This window comes from Zonotrichia leucophrys, chromosome 2 (genome assembly GCF_028769735.1).
Source record: "Zonotrichia leucophrys gambelii isolate GWCS_2022_RI chromosome 2, RI_Zleu_2.0, whole genome shotgun sequence".
In the NCBI taxonomy this organism is placed as follows: Eukaryota; Metazoa; Chordata; class Aves; order Passeriformes; family Passerellidae; genus Zonotrichia; species Zonotrichia leucophrys.
The window spans coordinates 75,551,653-75,570,553 of record NC_088171.1 but is presented as its reverse complement, the minus strand read 5'-3'; the positions used below and the strand labels follow the sequence as shown (position 1 = coordinate 75,570,553).

General features: G+C 37.5%; 1 long non-coding RNA gene across 1 annotated transcript; it reads right to left on the bottom strand.

The window, feature by feature from the left end:
* Window positions 1-1,672: 1,672 nt before the first annotated feature.
* On the bottom strand, window positions 1,673-13,726 carry LOC135443214 (uncharacterized). Its single transcript, XR_010438888.1, has 3 exons — window positions 13,619-13,726; window positions 4,019-4,098; window positions 1,673-2,759 (listed from the first exon to the last, which is right to left on the bottom strand). It is a non-coding gene; the product is annotated as an uncharacterized LOC135443214 (long non-coding RNA).
* Between the last annotated feature and the right edge of the window lie 5,175 nt (window positions 13,727-18,901).

The window sequence follows — 18,901 nt, the reverse complement described above, 5'->3', positions numbered from 1 at the left end:
CTGGCGTTTTGTTTGCTTGGGGTTTTTTAAGCATTAGTAGGAACAGCCACCAAAGAGCTCAAGATGCTGCACAGCAATAATTGATGGAGCTTGCTGACCTCCGTTGGGAGGTGCTACGTGAAACAGAGAATGGGCAGCAACAACCCTTCCAGTACCTTCAGGTGGACTGCTTGTTTGCACTCTCATTAAAACGCAATTATGCACGGTTTTACTTTCACAGAATCCCATTCTAGAGACAATGAGATTCTTGCCCTAGCAGCCGTGGAAGCTGGATCAAGTGCTCTTCTCCTTCTCTCTACACCCACAAAACTCCACAGGAATTATCATCAGGCTTATGGAGATTAATTTAAAATTGCAAAGCTCTGATAATGAATTCTATAGCAAACAAACACAAAATGCTTTTAACCACCAGGCCTTTAGCCAAGAACAGTAACAAAAGTCATTATTTCCTCCCACAACCTTAAAAGAAAAGAACTCCACCATTTTCTGATGCTGTTACAGCTCTCATTCTAAATCAATTCAACACTACCTTTCCCTCATAAGGATAGTATATGAATATTTGAACTTTATAAACAAGAACAAACACTAATTACCTACACTGTTGTTACTAAGATGAAGAAAATAATTGTGAAATTAATTATATTATGCTCAAAGAGAAAAATCACAACTAGAGTTAACACACAGGGGTTTTCTCTGAGGAGGACAGAAGACACACTACCTTCTCATTCAGCTTCACAGCTCACATAAGGTTAAATCACTGCTAGCATTTTTCTGCTGAAGAACTGTTGGAATTAAGTCTGTGATGCAATACAAAGAAAATTGATCAAATACTTTGTTAAGTCCCCAGGATTTAAGAAATGACTAAGTGTGATATCTTTGTGAAAGGAAACTTCAGCATTTTGCTTTTCATACTTCAGCAGATCAGTCAGTTTAGATTGATCAAATATTTACTTGTAATCAACATGATCAATTAATGCATTTGATTTCAATGTAGCAACTGTCCAGAGGCAAAACAAAACAGACCCTATAGTATTCCCATCTGGGATGTCACATGCTCCAATGACTAGCACTTGCTGTTTCAAGGACAGTGCACTTCTTTGTCCTATCATTCAGAGCAAAAATTCTCTTACTTTCCAAAGTGCACATTCATTTCAAATTGTACTGCATTGATAGAATACAGTCCAAAATTTATATTTGGGGCAGGGAGTGGGAGACACTTTCTATAAAAAACAGCTAGCTGGTTTGTATTTTGAAGAGATAAGGCATATTTGCTAGTCTCTTGTTTATTAGGAATAACCAAAATTAATTTAAATTTAAGGTAAAGAGTACTTTTATTAATTTGTGATACAGTTTAGGAAGAGGACACCAAAAAAAGCTTCACAGAGTGGTGGAAACCTGAAAAGGAAGGTGTTGATATAAAATGTTTTTATACTGTGCAATTATTTTATATTAAGCCAAGCCTAAGTGTCCCTGTTATTGTTCCAAAAATATTCTTTTTATAATTTAATACTTTCTTCAGACTTAATGGCTAAAGCAGATGAAACAGTGATGAGTGGTGACTGGTTTTCCTCAGTTTTTATTCTGCTATTGCTATTATTCTGATCTTCCTTATTTTGCTTCCATTGCTATTTTAGAGAAGCTCAAGATGCATGAAAATACACCCCATTCTCACTTAACCAGTGTTCAATACAACTTACTTTATTGTGAAAGAGGACACTGCTGCCATATTAGACTGACTCCACATATAAAAGAGATCCAAGACTGAGGTTTCTAGCTTCTGAATTTGCCTCATGATATTCTGCACTATGCCTGAGGCAAGCTTTTAACTTCCAGACTTTATGCTTGTTTTCAAAGTGAAAGTGCTATGGCCCTAAGACAATTTTATGAGCTTTCTTTCCTTTTTTTCTTCTCCTTACATTTTTTTATACATAGATCATAAACATGGATTTCATCTTGCTTTGTTTACATAGAACAGATTTAGTTCCCTTATAAATCTGCAAAATGGAAATAAACACTTGTGAATGTTGTCATGTTTAAGCCATTAGTCACAAGCCTCAGAAGACAAATTACCCTAAGCATGGTTCAGGAACAGCAGAAGACTGCTCATTCTAACTCATCTTTATTACAAGAAAAAAAAGAAAACAACAAAACTGAATGTTGCCACTGATGCACTATCTTTTTATCTGACCATTTAGGTAAGGTTTCATGGGAAAGGCAAAACTTTTTATACTTTTGTACCATGAAGTGTAAGACACAAGCACTTTGGTCCTTAGTTGTCCTGTTCAATACTGCATGTTCCCTCTATGCCTCAAATGAGTCAAGTCAATTCTCCAAAACAACTCCATCACACAAAAAGAGAGGAACACGGTGGGTAACCCAAAGATAAATAAACACACTGATGAGCCTCTCCAGGTATATCAGGAACTAGTTTCTGTTTGTTTTTCCTCTCAGCAGAGGTCACTGGTTTTTATCTCTGCCATACTCAGGTATTCTTCTCAGAAAATATGTAGGAATCTTTGAAAATAGAGCTTTGAAAACTGTACTGGTTTTAAACCATGTCCAAAACTAATCAGTGTGTTCTAAAATTACTACAGGGAAATATGACTGACAGAGGCAGTTAGTAAAACAGGTCTCATTACACCCAAGTAGAGGAGGGCTAGAACTGCATTGTTGTAGACTTTGAGAATTCCTTCTTCTAAATACAATTCCATTCCCAGAAGCCTGTTTTTCAATCTCTTGCTGTTCAAAACTGAGGAACTCTGAAAAAGTAGTAGAAGAATATAGATATAAAAATTAATATAGAAAGGATTTAGACACAGACCATGATTAATTTGCAACATAGGGGATTAATCCAAAGACCCCTGCTGCCTTTCTTCTCCTGCCTTGTAACATCACTCTATTAGATATTCAGTTTCTTCTACAAATGTGTCAGTATTCTGATGGCAGAGTAATATAAAAGAGACAGATTATTAATCCTAGTTATTAGCAAACACATAAGTAAAATTCTAGTTCTAGCAACGCTAAATAACTACAAGATGAACCCCAAGTTATCTCCAGTCATCATGGTTTCTCAGGCTTTGTGACTGCATTACTACCATTGTCATATTCGCGAGAAAAAGCACCACAATATCTTAAATTACTCTAACACATTCTCAGACATCTGACAGAGCTCACTGGAGATAATGGCTGCAAAACTGTTTATCCAAATTTCACATCAAGCACCACATCTTTGAAACTAGTCATTACACCATTAAGTCTACCGACACATGCCAAATCACATGCTTTTGATTCAATGAACTTCTCAGACAATGGGGGTTGACAGGACAGGTTTCATCTTTTGTTTGAGGACTTTTTTTTTGTTAAAATCATTGTTTTTATCATTTTACTTATGTTTTCCTGTTTAGTTAAGTGTCTGCAGATGTCCATTGGCAAAGTTTTTGTAGTAGGAAAAAACAGGAGTTGTGGAATCCTTTGAACCCTCCAGGGAAATCCCCAGGGCCTTGCCTTAGAAGAATTTACCATAGAGTCTCCACATAGGCTGAAAGAGAAAACTTCCCCATGGAGCCTTGTACAACACTAGAACCACTAGTTCCTTTCCCCGTATGTCCCTAATTCTTGTGGTCTCCCTGTTTCCTAATTGGTTGTGGTATCCCTGGTGGCCAGCTTCATCTTCCCCATAGGGCAATACCCTTTGCGCGGCCCCTGCACCATTAGACACCATGTTTAACCTTGTGTACATCACATGGCTTCATCTTTTGTCTCCGATTTCCCTTTGGCATAAATAAAGATTTGGAACAAATCTTCACTGGAATTTATAATGCAAAAGGCTCTTCTGCCTCTCTTTGCTGAGCTAGCCATGGTAAATGTGGTGTGTGGAACTTGACTGCTTTGCCTGAGTGCTTTTCCCCAGGAGATGCTTATTGGGAAACAGGTTGCAGCATCCCCATCTAAACCCCATGCCACTACATTTGCTTTTTAATTTTAATTCAAAAACTGGGTAATATTTTAAACTACTTACACCGTTTAAGTAGCACAGGGAAACTTATTACATGATCCAATCAATAAATTTCTGCCGAAAATCATGCTTCCTTTCTCCATCTAGGTAAGAAGCAATAGTGTGGGTTGACTTCAAACATTTTTAGTGCTGTCTTGTTAGCATACAGAACACAGGAACACAGTGTCAAGAAAAGTTAGCATCAATATGGTTATTCTGTCCTTGAATAATAATGGTTCCCAAGTTTCATGTGTCCCCATATACCAGCTGTATTTCCTGAGAGGTTATACTTCCTAATGCAAGGTAAAAGAAATCTGGTAAAACAGGAATAGAAAAAGATCTGCTGTTTCCTTAGCAAAGCATAAGACTGTTGCCCATATCAAAGCTACAGAAATGAATGCATTTATTGCAGACATATTTCAGCTACTTTGATGACTGTTCTCCACAGAAGAGGGAAAACATAAGAAAATGGCCTTTCAGACCTTGCATAAAAAGCTATTGATTTCACTGGCTACAATTTATCTGGTATCTCATTCTCTTTGGAAAAAAAAATTACTCAGCTGGGTCACATAATTATTGCCAGCAGCATAAGACACTTTACAGTGTAAGATCAGACTAACACATTAATTGTTTCTTTGACAGCTCTGTGAGAAACAGGGAAGAGTCCTGCCCATTTGCCAGGAGATTCATAAGCAGTCTCACAATATGCCTCATCCTGCAGATTCCCTCTACAAAGAATTTATCATCATAATCACTGAGCAAAGCATGTGCTACTTTTAAGAACAGGTTGCCAAAGCCTAATAGAAATTCAAACATATTATGGAACTGAGAGACCAAGTAAGATAAATTCTTATGCCTCACAGTTAAGTTTGAATTTGGAGAACAGTACAAAAATGCAACACGGAATCAGAACGGTTGAGGTTGGAAGGGACCCCAGTGGGTCATCTGGCCCAACCTCCCAGCTCAAGAAATGCACATGGCCCAGGATTGTTTCCAGATAGTTCTTCAGTATCTTCAGTGAGGGAGACTCTATCCCCTCTCTTGGCAGTCTGTTCCAGGGCACAGGCACCCATACAGTAAAGAACTTTGTCCCCATATTCAGGTGGGACTTCCTGTGCACCAGTTTCTGTCTGTTGTCTTTTGGTCTGTTGCTTGGCACCACTGAGAGAAGCCTGGCTCCACCCTCTTGACACTCTCCCTTTCAGATACTTATATCAGTGATGAAGTTCCCATTTTGGTTGTCTCTTCTGAGGTCTGGAGAAACCCAACTTCCTTAGCCTTTCTTTGTGAGAGGGATGCTCCTGTCCCTTTATCATCTCTTTCACCCTCTGCTGGACTCACTTCTGGAGCTCAATGTCTCTCTTGCACTGAGGAGCCCAGAATGGGACACAGCACTCCAGACATGGCCTCACCAGGGCTGAGCAGAGGGGCAGGAGCACCTCCCTCAACATGCTGGCAATGCTCTTCCTAATGCACCCAGGATCCCATTGGCCTTCTTGGCCACAAGGACACATTGTTGGCTCAGGAAGAACTTGTTGTCCACCAGAACCGTTTCCTGCATTCTGTGTGGTTTCTGGTCCCTGGAGCCTTTCAAATCTGGTGAAGTGGCTCCAATAACACCCTCCTGTCAGCCTCAACAGTTCAGGCTGGAGGAACCTGTAAGGTTCCTGAAAAGCTCTCAGCTGTTGCTAAATTCATCTTTATTTAAAAGAGTATGGTCTAAGAGGTTCTGTTTCTCTCAACTCCGTACACCTACAATCATCTGAGAGTAACAGAGATGCTCAACAAGATATTGTGGAATCCTTTGAACTCTCCGAGAATTTCCTTTTGGTAAGGGGAACAAAATCTTGTGATTCCTGTGGAGATCAATTGGGCAGTCTTTGGTCCATGTCCCTGCACTTGATGACATCTATGCCTTTTGATGGCTTTCATCCATGGCTTTGGCAACAATGGTTTTTTTCTTTATTTTTTCCTGTATCCATGCCGTGTCTCTCATATCTCCCTTAAAAGTTGTGTCTTCCTCCTTGATTTTTTCTCTTGATTTTGCATCATCTGTGAGCTTAGTTTTGGCCTCTTTTGGTCCTTTGCACTGCACCTCATGTAAACCTGGTCCATTTTCATGTAGTCACTAAATCTCCCAATTTTCTGTTCATGGTTTTTTTCTTCAATCGCATTTCCTTTGATCCTATCTCCATTCCAGAACTTTTATAAGTCCTTCTTTTCAGTTTTGCAAGATTTCACTTCCATTTCTTACTTTGAAATTTCTAGCAATCTTGATTGGCTGTGCTGTGGTTTTTTTATTCCTTGGTTGTATTTTGAAGGGCCTCGGGATCAAATTATGCCTGAAGATTTCATAATGTTACCAGATTCGTTTTCTATTTAATAAAGTAGGATTTCCCTATATTCTGAACCATAAACCTATGTTTGCCCCCCTTACATTTTTTTTTTGATCTCCCATCCTGGAGTATTCATAAACAATTATTGCACATCCTGACGGAAATGTCCTAGAAAAAGCTGTTGAGGTCAATAAAATAATCCATGTCGAAATGTAATGATTCCCTACCAAAGTTTTGTTTGAGAAACTTTCAAAAATAGTTTATTAGTCAAATTTGGAATCATAATTACTACAGAAAAGTAAGCAAGATGAAAGGGAATGATATATTCTGCACATGCACTTGCAAAGTATTTAAGCATAATCTTAATTACAAGAATGTGAGTAATCCCAGCGGCCTGTATAACTGCTATAAGGAAATCACATTACCAGGATATAGAAGCATTTTTTGTCTCTCAGGGAATTGCTAGATTTTTTTGGATTCTAGAAGACCTTTGAAAGGTCACTCAAATTATTAATTTCATAAAACAAGAGACAGACTGAATGACTGCATTGCAACTTATTTTGAGATGCCTAACATGTCATTTAAACTGAGTAAATTATGGATTAAATAATAACGACATTTAAAGTCAGCTCTAGAGGTCAAAAAACAAACAACTGAAAAGCTATAGAGAAAATATCACTGATAACTTTAGTCAAAACACTTTCAGGAAAATAATTTTCCATTACTGAAGATATTTGATTATTTCCTGCTTTTTGCATAGAAGAAAGCCATATGTTCTGTAAACCAGTCTTAGATACAAGGCAGCTCTTCAAGTTCTTGTAGGACTGTTCTACGTGTTTCAGAACATCTGATGGAGTCAACAGATACCTGCAGGCTGGTGGGGATATGTCCTCCCTTCCCGGTGAAGAAACAGGGATAGGGTGGGAGATAGGTAGTGAGGTGGACTGAGAAACCAAGACAGAGTGCTCCAGGATGTTGTGGTGCCTCCTGAGCATCGGATAGAGTCCTGCCAGGGCCCATCCCAGCTCCCCCTGCTCACCAATCCCCTGTCATCCACAGCCCAAATTCTGCCGTGGCGCCTATTTGGGATAAGCAGGGAGCACGCACCCAAGGAACTGCTGGTACTGGCTGCATCTCCCATGGTGGCCCTAGGTTTGTAAGCACATCTCTAAACTGTCCAGGTGTACAGGAAAACTCACTGAATAGGGTCTGCACTTCTTTCTCCATCCAACATAAAACCAAAAAGGATGGGAGGAGCAACTGAAACACAGGTAGGAGTACCCTAGAGCTGATATAAATGAAAAACCACACATGCACCATCCCACCTCACAGGCTTGGCCCCCTGTGGTAAATATTGCCCATTTCAATAATCTACTGTAACCCAATAAGATGAGTATTGCTTCACATCTATTTCTCAAAGAAGCTTGGATTAAAATGAAATTATTTAGGAGTAGAGCTTGCTTACTTGCTTGCTTTGAAATTCTTTGGAAATCATCTAAACCACAGGCATTTCTGTGCAATAAAGCCATTCAATATACTCTCTTCTAGCTCTTCAAGAATACCCTTAAACATCAATGAATTATCTGCTTCTATTATGCAAGAAGATATACTCCCAAGTGATGAAAAATTAACTTACTTCATGCCAGGGAAAAGTCATACTGAGCTTTGTTAAATGTACCTTTATGTTTAAAGCATATTTTCAATGTTAACACTTCAAGTTGCTTAGTAATGGATAAAACCCTATAGCTAGAAAGACAGACTATGTACATGGTTTTAAAAAAGCAAATGGTATACTCTAAAAAGCAAGACTAGATGGTAGTGGTCTCTTCCCTCCTACTGGTGTAAAGGAAGAGCAGCTGCTTTGATGTTTTCAGTGTAATGCCACATAAAAGTTAATACAACTGCAAAAAAAATACCAGTTTTGAAATTGGTATGAGGACCAATGTAGAAGTTGATCAGCATTTGGATTTACATTCAATAAAATGACTCAGAACCATATTATCATTGGACAGATTTGCTGGTTAGAAACTGCACAATTCAAGAGAACTATGTTATTCAGAGGGGTGATCACGGAAATACTGATTTTGGATGACTGCAGCACAGCTGGATTTCAGCTTTAGGAACTATTACCACTACTTCTGGTGAGTTATAGAAAATTACAGGATACCACCAGAGTTTCAGTGATTAACGAGTAAATTTGACAATAAGAATATTGCACTCCCAATAAACCAAAGCATCTTAAAAGATTATTGCTGTTGGGCAGGACCATTATTGCTGTCTACTAAAAGGCGCTCCAGAGAGTCAATTCAATGGTCTCTGATCTTAGTGTCAGGGATTACTAATTGTAGGTACCTTACTAAATCTAAGTATCACCAAAGTAAAGAAGATAAAAATGTTTTGGATTGAATGTATGGAAGTTGTATTATTAGTGCTGACCCATGCAAGGGATCAGCAATACAAACCTTAAGAAGGTAATTTATATTATGTTAACAGCATTTTTCATTTCTTCAGTGAAAAACATAATCTATAAAAGATTACTGCCATATTCTTGAAGTACTATGTCTTCAGTACCATGAAAAGGAATGGATTTTATAAGTTGTTTCCTTATACTAATCAGAAAATCCCTGAAGTGACAAGTACCATAGGGAAAAAGAAGATTACTTAACATGCCAGGATTTGCTTTTACCAGCAGTAATTTGATTAGTTTGTTATAATGTTAGTCTGCTGTTCATGCTCTATTTTACATATGAATACAGCAAAACTTAGTGGAGGAGAAGTGTTAATAGCCTCTCATTCAGCTGCCCTAAACCACGTATTTCACTGTCAGTCCAAGGCTAGGCTTTTTGATATTTTTCCGTCCTCTTGTAACTCATCTACTACTTTTCAGTTCATTATCAGCCGATGTAGATAAGCTTGTGATGCTTCACATTTTTTAAAATAAAAAAGAAATTTTTATAATAGAGCATCATATTTTTTCTCATTTGCATTGACAATTGACTGTTGCTGGAAGTGCTTTTGCACTGTATCCAAATGCTCAAATGCTGGCAGAAACAGCATGAAGCTTTTAATTTTTTTCCCTTGGAAACTGAAGGCAGTAAGTTCTACTCTAGTTCAGTAGGTTTCTTATTTTCTGCATTCACACTGTTGAATTTAATCCATTGTCTCATGGCAGATAGGGCCAAAGGAATTTGTTGCCTCCCCATTTTTCTAATATGGTACCATTCAGCTTGATTAAAGGGATTTTTTTTTCTCTTACAAAGCTGTACATTTGGGGGGAATTTATTGCAACTTAATTTGCCTTATCTTCTAGGAAAATATACCACTGAGTGTCCCATTTCCTCTGTCCATTGCTTATTTATAACTGTATATAATCTGTTTCCTGATTGCAACTGTATTTGCTTTTGTCAGTGCATTCCATTATTAGCTTTTCTTTCTAGAAGTGAATATCTGTATTTCGTTTGGCTAATAAAGTTTTCTTTCTTTGTGTTGTTAGCTTTGCAGTCTATCTATGATGAAGGATCTCTGCATACTAGACAACCTACAGACTTATTTCCTTGTTGTATTCTGGCATTTTATTGCATTTTATTCTACTTGGCTTCTTTGTAGGCTGCATTAGGCAAAAATTCTTTTCTCCAAAATTTGATATGAATGCACACAATCCCATTCCATTTGATCACACATTATTGAAGTACATAGATCATAACCAATATAATCAATGTAAAAAAAGCTAAGAATAGCAATAAGTGTTAAAAGCAAAACAAATGGATTCTATTTTCTAGATTCTTTCAAAATGCCTGCCAATAAAGAACTAAAAACGACTGATGCAACCCCAGCTACAGAGTGCTTGAATCAGCCTTTACTCTTCATCCTCAGTTATTTTTAACTATATTTTAATAATGGACTGCAGTTTTCTTCTTTCCTTTATTCCATCAGAACACAGGTGATGATAAACCTAAGTGCAGTTGCTTTTTAAAAGCATCCAACCATGTTTTACTGCTTGAGACTTGTGTCCAGGTGGGACTCAGCATTGGTAGTCAAGGTCAAGATGTTCCAGATCATTTTGCGTCACCATGTCCCAGTAATGAAAAGCCAGGGCCAGGGCTTTGATGAAAACATTTCTGTGAGGATGTCTTTCTGTCTCTCTGACTACCATGAAGCACAGATACTGTGTGTACTGATTCTGAACAGTCAGGAGGAATGAGTGTATTTTTTACCTGTCCTTGACATACAAGGGGGAGGGGGGGCACATTTGGATTATCCTAAAACAGGGGGAAACAGCATAGGAAGGCTGGCTGTGGAGACCTATTTAAGAGCAGTTCAGAGCTTTTAAGTAACCACCACCTCTTGGTCAGGCAAATATTCAGGTGGTAACACTGATGACTGTTCAGACAGAACTTTCCTCTTTCACCTTTATTCCCCCTAATCCCTGACAAACATATTTGAATTGCATTCATGGTGTAAAAGCTCTGGTTGAGGTCACCACTGAAAATGTGGCTGCACCCTACAGAGCAGCCAACTCCCTCACTGCATCTTGAAATTTTGAAAATTTTAAAAAAAACACCATTTTGAAAATACAAAAATTGCCACTGTGAAACAGAGGTACTCCCAAGAAATCCTGGCCACTGATCCACCAATGCATTTCTCTGTACCTGGTTCAGAGCATTTAGACCTCAAGGCAACGTTATGGTAATTCCTGTTCACCTTCTGCATAAAATGAGACTTTGCAGGTTTTATTGCACTGCAGCAGATACTAGGGAGTTGGAAGCTAAAGATTATTATGTCTAACTGACCTTATTGTACCAAAATGAAAACCCCATAAAAATTGATTTTTAGCAGCACAGCATTATGCTGGTCTTCTAAGGGCAAACAGTTTGATTTTTCTTTTTCATTTCCCATTTATATCTATGAACTTAATTTATTTATAGTGCTAAATGCACATTCAAGCTCAGTCACCTCAGTAAAATACATGGAGCTGATAAGATTTTATACAAAACTCATCCCTTATAAATGTATTTATTGAATTCACACAGGCTGAAATTTAACATACAGATCCACCCCAGTAAGTAAAAAGGGAGATGTTTTAAAACCTCCTAGCTTATGTAGAAGTAACAAAACATAGAATTTGTTTTGAAAGATATTTATCAAGTTGATTTCTGAGAAGAAATTCAAATACTAACATGAATTTGCATTTAGCTACTATACAGGGGCACAGGTGTTATGTATTAAAGCACTCTCTTCTGTTCTAGGCACAAAGTTCTACCCATTAACAAGACAGAAGCTCAAGCTTCTGCTATTGTTTCTTTTACTAATAAGCTTCAAGCAATTGTCTCTTTTACTAAAAGATGGCTTCCCAATACTAGCTGAGGATGGATAGGACTTGGGATTATGAGGTAGAAGGGAATTCCAGGCTTACAACCAGAATAAAGATCTGTGGGTATGGGCAACCTGAGAAGTATGGCGTGTTGTCCATTGATTTAATTTTTCTGCCCATCCTGTGAGTTTTTGTGAGGCTTTAGGTTTCTGTAGAATTCCCGATTGCTTCACAAGTAAAGGTCATGGAGAGGCTGATATATAATTGATGTAGAAGACTGTTAGGGCAAAGAGCTCTGTGCCTAGAGCAAGGCACACTGTTCCTAAGAATAGCACCTGGAGTGCTATAGAATGAGGCCTCACAAAACTGCTGATGCAACAGATTTTTAAGCAGTCCCTACTTGAGGGACCTTCTTTCCCCTTGACAAAGTCACTAGCCATCTCTAAATACTGATACATGAATTTTCAGCTATGAAATCAAAGTTAATTTGAGTTTGTTTTGCAAACACATATGTCAAATGGAACCTATTCAAATGTACATAAACTTATTTGCTGTATTTGTGGAATATTTTCCCACCTTTTAAAAATACATGTTGTAGCAATGAAATCAAAACAGAGTCAACCAGGGATGAGTTATGCGATGTTTCAAAAATGCTTCATAAAACAAGCTTGATAAGAAGCAAAAAGGATAATGATGTAAATACTTTAAACACAATGTAAACAAGACAGCTCCACCTCTAACCACCCCCATGGAAATAAAGAAAAAGTGGCCTAACCCCTCCCAAAAATCCCCTAGGCTACACATAAATAGTTTTCAAGAACACAGCTGAAGAAGAAACTTCATTGAAACAGACATTTCAATGATAAATATTTAACATAGCAATGATAAGAATGTTTAACAAAGCAAAAAATCTAATGAATCAAAACCACTAGGAGATAGCTTTAAAAAGTCTCCTTTTCATCAGCTAAGAAATAAGACTTTCATAAAGGTCTAGCATTACTTGAAAACACTCTGTACGGAAGATAGATCTTTGCTTGAGCCATATTCTATACAACAGACAGAAACTCAAAATCAAATGCAAACTGAGCATTATCAAGTTTTTTTGAAAGACTGTTGAAAGTGTTTTAGTCTGTTAAATTGCTTAATATTTCTCACCAGAAGAGATAGAAACCACATTATTTGAATTGGTTAAAGCTGGAATGTGCAAAACTTCTAGTCCCACTGGGAACATTCCTACACCTACAAGGTATTGGACAAGATGACCTCAGAGGTGTTTCCATCCCTTATTTCTTTGACTCAATGAATAAACATGAACCTAATCAGAATAGCTGTACTGTTTATCTAAGCAATAACATTCAGTTAACTGGAGCACACAAGGGAATTGTCTACTCTTATGCTGCTGATTAAACAAGATCAAAAAGCTTGAAAATAGGCTTTGGAATTTTGATTTGCAGACCTTGGTAGGCATCTGTATTTTAGTGACCTGTATATAACCTTGGACCTATGAAACAAATCTTATTTAAGAGATTTTTTAATAGGAAAACAGTTTGTAAAACACAAAGACTACAGACTTCAACTGTAAGACTACATATAAAATAGCGTGCTATTATTCTTCAGACACACAAGCTTGAAGAAACTTATTTCACAGAGAACAAAAGAAAATGCAAAGAGCATCTTATATCAAGAGTGGCTTAGAATACAGGGTGTTGCAGGATTTTTTTCAGACAACTTGAATTTGGCTATGAACTTAAATTCAAGTATCATTTGCATCACTTTCATTTTGACCTTTTCTTATTTGAATGTGACTGCTAGTTTCATGTCCCCTATAGTCCTTTTTTCCTTGTCCAAGAACTCAAACATTAAAAGTAAATCAGGCAATTTCAACAAGGCTATGATATTACCATCGTCTGTTACTATATTTAAAGTTTTGAAAAGCATATCCTTTCCCGTTGTTATCTTATTGCAAAAGTTCTATACCTTCTCTGTGATGTCTCACAGGCATCTCCTCACAGCACTTACTCCTTCTTCCCCTTCACAGCACAACCAACAAACTCCAACTCCTTTCTCAGCCAGCTAGCCTACTCTTTTGTAGCACTCATCCTTATTGGACACAGCTGTGGCCTGTTAAGGGCAGGCCTGTTCCTAATCTTTGGTGATTAGTGCAGCTGCAACTCCTCAGGGGTGAGATTGCCTTCTGCACTATCTTTATTTTCTTACATTCTATCCCTTCACGCTTTCCCATAAAAACTGTGCTGATACAAGCCAGGATGTTTTGGCATCAATATAGGATGTTTTGACATCAAAGCAATCAGAATGTGATAGATCTGGTCAGTGTGACTGTATTCCATACAAATGAAGGTTTACAGGTATTTTTAGGTCTGTACCAAGTTGGATTTTAAAACCCTAGAGATAAACTCCTTTTCATTTGTGGTCATTGTTATTTTCTTCTCACTAGACATTAAAAAAAAGCCATATCATTGGAGCTAGAAGTATAAAGTGAAGTCTCTTTGAGCAGGAAGGAGGAAAATTGCTGACTGCTGATGGTGGACAAATGGGAAAGAAAACAACTTGGTCTCTTGAGCTATCAGCCAAGTGTGTTGTAGAGAGTCTTTGCCATAAAATGCTACCATGCATTCCTAGCCTATTACTCAGATATCTTTCAAGTCATACAGGCATTTGTTATCCCAATATACTGTCAGAGCTTAAAATCGTAAAATGCATCACAGATCTTTTGATAAAATTCACGCTATGCTACTTGAGACAGCTCAAATGGCAGCATCCAGGTAGGAAAATACTTTTTAAAACAATATAAACTGGCCTTTGGGATTGAAAGACTTTTGACAGGTTAATTTTTATATGAAACAACAACTATTCTATTGTGGAAGGCTCTTAGTTTTGGATCAACAGGTTCTCAACCATCAGATTACTTCGAGTATTTTTTACTAAAATATTTTTCCTTCGGAAAAATAAATTTTTTAGGCATGATCTTGATTTTTTTTTTCTTATTAGTGAACTGTGAACCTATCAACTTGTTCTTACTTTGTTAAATATTATAATTTTTCCATATCTTCTCTTAGCTCTATTTTTCCCCTTTCACCAGTCATATAGATGTCCGTTTTTTTATCACCTAATTTTGTTTCACCCCTTTTTTCACTTTTTCCCAAAGAAAAAATGTAACCTCCAATATATTTGAGTAAAATTAGTATAAAATTAATGTATATGATTAAAAATCTTATCAAAGAGGATTATGAAGACAACAAAGTTATAGTTGAAGATTGAAAGGGGAAGAAAATTAGTATTTAACTGCAACACAATATTACATTTTGAAAAAAAAATCTTACATCAAGAGACTGAAAAAAAATGGAACTCCTAAAAAGACAAAGATTTTTAAAAACTTACCTTTATGTGAGTCAAAGCCAAGTAAATGGTACATAGGTTGCATCTCCCCTACATTTTCTAGTATAAGACAACACAGACAAAGAAGAAATATGTGAAAGTTTAAAAAAAAGAAGTGTTATGCAAGAAAAAAAAAAGTGAAAATTACTTCAGTAAAGATCTTTCAGACAGATTGGCTAATGAAGACAAAAATCCCCACAACAACTCTTTATCAACTGTTGTTTCAAATTGTCAACACGCTGACAATTTGTGGTGCTAAACAAGATGTTCCACCTGGATATGTGCTATGCTTACCTGGCTTCACCTGGGACAAAATCCAAATATAATCTACTCAACATTTTGCAAATTATTTTCTTAATCCGTTATAATTATACAGGAGGTGAGGTTGCATATTTTGTATAGAAAAAGTTCTTTTAAATTTTATAATTATCCAATTATATTTTCTTTAAAATGTTCTATTTTATAGATATAGACTTTACCTGTAATGTTAGAGGTACAATATAAGTGTAGACTAAGCTCAGTAAAGGAACCAGGGAACCTTAGGATAAGGTCAAAGCTCTTAAGTTTCACCATAAAGCTCTTGGAATGCTGTTACTGAAAACATCTGATTCCAAACTAAACAGGAAACTGTTGTGTACTTAAACTCATGTTGCTTTTGGAATGGATTTTGCTATATTTCTAGATGCTTTTGTAAATAAAAATCCTGCCACTTAGAAGGCAGAGTGATTTCAATATCTGAGGATTGCTCATAAAATGTTTTTCTGGTACAGTCAAAGGACTACAAAATAACAAGTTATTCTATCTATTGTGAAAATGCATGTGAATATGCAATAAAAAACCTCGTAAATAGTGGAAATTTAATTTTTGGGACTAGCTCACTGCAGAAGCAGAAACTTCTGACTAAACTTGATTGCTCTTAGCTGTAAAATGTCTATTTTCAGTATAAAGCAACTGTAGAGTTACTTGTATACTTGAATAAAAATTTAAAAGACAAACCATAAAGTAAAAAGAACAAAGAATCACAGATTATTCTGGGGTGGAAGACACCCACAAAAATCATCCAAGTCCAACTCCTGGCCTGGCACAGGCCACATCAAAAGTCGCACCAGGGGCCCAAGAGGATTGTCCAATTTCTTCTTGAACTCTGTTGGGCTGGTGCTACGACCATTTCCCTGGGGAGTCTGTTCCAGTGCTCAACAACCCCCAGGTGAAAAATCTTTTTGCAGTATCAACCTAAGCCTCCCCTGACCCAACTTCAGGCCATTCCCTCAGGTCCTGTCCCTGGACACCACAGAGGTCAGTGTCTGCCCTTCCCCTTCCTCTCGCTAAGAGGAATTGTAGATTGCACAAAAATCTCCCCTCAGTCTCCTCTTTTCCAGGCTGAACAGACCAAGTGACCTCAGCTGCTCCTCACAAAACTTCCCCTCAAGGCCCTTCACTTTTTCTGCCCCCTTTGGATGCTCTCTAACAGCTTAATGCCTTTCTTATATTGTGGCACCCAAACCTGCACACAGGACTCGGGGTGAGGCTGCCCCAGCTCAGAGCAGAGCAGGACAATCCCCTCCCTTGCCCGGCTGTGATGCTGTGCCTGATGCCCCCCAGGACACACTTCTCCCTCCTGGTTGCCAGGGCACTGCTGGCTCATGTTCAACTTACCATCAACCAGGACCCCCAGGTCCCTTTCCATGGTGTTACTTTCCATCCTCTCATGCCTCAGTCTGTCTGTACATCCAGGGTTGTCCCATCTCAGGTGCAGAATCCTGAGCTTGTCCTTGTTAAACTTTATATGGCTGGGGATTGCCCAGCCCTCTGATTTGTCCAGGTCCCTCTGCAAGACCTCCCTGCCTTGGAGGGAGTCAACAGCTCCTCTCAATTTTGTATCTGCAAACGTATTTATTGTCTTGAAACTATTATTCTTTATGTTTTATGCTGCATATTTTCATAGAACAAACAATTTTGAAACAAAACAATGGGTTACCCATTTATATGCAATTTTTCACAGTAATGGATATGTACGGTATTTCCTTACCTTCATTTTAGACACTGTAAACATTATAATTTTTTGGTATAAGAAAAATTGCAAGATATGCTTTAAATGTAGAAATATTTATTAGGAGAAAAATAAAGAATATAGGGAATAAGCAGTAAAAATGAAGAATTTTGGAGGTGAAGGAGCCTGCCATTATTACTGTAGAACATTCCATTAATTTATCATACTTTTTCCATTGCTCAGTTAGCTATATAGATAAATCACCTATGCATTGTGAACTCAATTCAGCTTCTGATTTACTTAGTGAATTAAGCAAACAGGGATAGGCTACACTGTTTCTTTGAGGCTTTTCAGACAATTAGACTTTACCCATTCAACTGATAAGACAATGCCTTTACAAGTTATGATTCTTTGTAGAAATCAAATGTTGATGGCAAGGGGTGGGTGGAGGCACAATTACGTCTCATTAGCTTAATGTCACTCTACTGATGATTAGTGTTCATGTAAAACTACAGTTCCTAGGACTGAGTGTGGAAGCTGTCTTTTCCTAGTAGTATAAAGGTATAAAGCAGACCATGGGATGTTTCTGTACCACACAGCCATATTTCAAAGGCATGACTCGGACAAATGTTGTATGAGAGGACGTTAAAACCCTGTATTTTCTGATGTTAGCAGTATTTTGTCACTGAGTTTGCCTGAGCATGGCAATCTATTTTTACTGCTGTCATGTTGTCTGCCAGTTTGTGGTAGCTGTCTCTCACGGTCTTCCCTCAGAGTGTGTGGCACTAAAAGCTTTTCCTGCTAGTCAGACTGGTGGCAAAACAGAATGTATGAAACAAAAGCTTTTAAAGTTGCATTGTGAATCAATCCAAAATCTGAACAACTGTTCTAAAATTATAGCAGTCACATATACTTAAATCTTCCTCTGGTGGACAACCTTAATATCAGTTGCAGAACTGAGTGATGATTCAAAGCAGAGAAAAAAATCCTTCCATCTGACCATGATGTAGACAAGTATTCTTAAGCTAATCTACTTTATAGATATCAGAGATCAATATAGCCTATTATGTCTGAGCCATAATTTCATCATAAATCAGGTGCATAAAGCAGGACAGGAATTTTTAATGCTGCCTTGTGCTTATCAGCTAAAAATGAAGGTCAGAAAAATTAGTGACTATAGGTGCGTCCATTTGAGGTAAATTCAGTAACAGTAATTTTTATCTTGAGAAACATAGACTCAGTTGCCTGCTTGTTTTTGCAACAAATTTAATCCCAATCCCTTCACTTAAACCATTAATTGTAATAAACCCACTAGAAACTACTTTTTCCAATTCGTAGGCTCCTTTTTCACCTTTCTTATTTGTTCAAGGAGGACAGAGGCACAGCATCAATGATAACGTTTTTGGGGTTTTTTTTTTGTTTAATACATTCCTCCTTTGTGTTCCATGCATCAGTTCTGCTTGTTCTCTTCATCTGTATTTGCAGAGAGTTGCAAATATTTCTCTGATAATTTTTTTATTTATTCTCAGAAATTTCCCCCCAAATAGGAAGGCCTAAGTTTTCACTTTTATCATGTAATTCATTAAATATAAAAAGTGATAAAATTAGTGTATTTGAGGACAGGGGGAGAACAGTGTTTGTAGTTACAGGTCACAGAAATCACAGAATATTCTGAGTTGGAAGAGACCCACAAGGATCAGCAAGTCCAACTCCGAAGTGAATGGCTTATAGAGGGATTTAATTCAAAACCTTGATATTATCAGCACCAGGTTCTGAGCAACTGAGCTACTCTCACATGAGCAGTCCCTCACAATATTCTTGGAAACAAATTAAGATGTTATTGTCAAAAATGTGTCAATTACTGATTTCAGAGG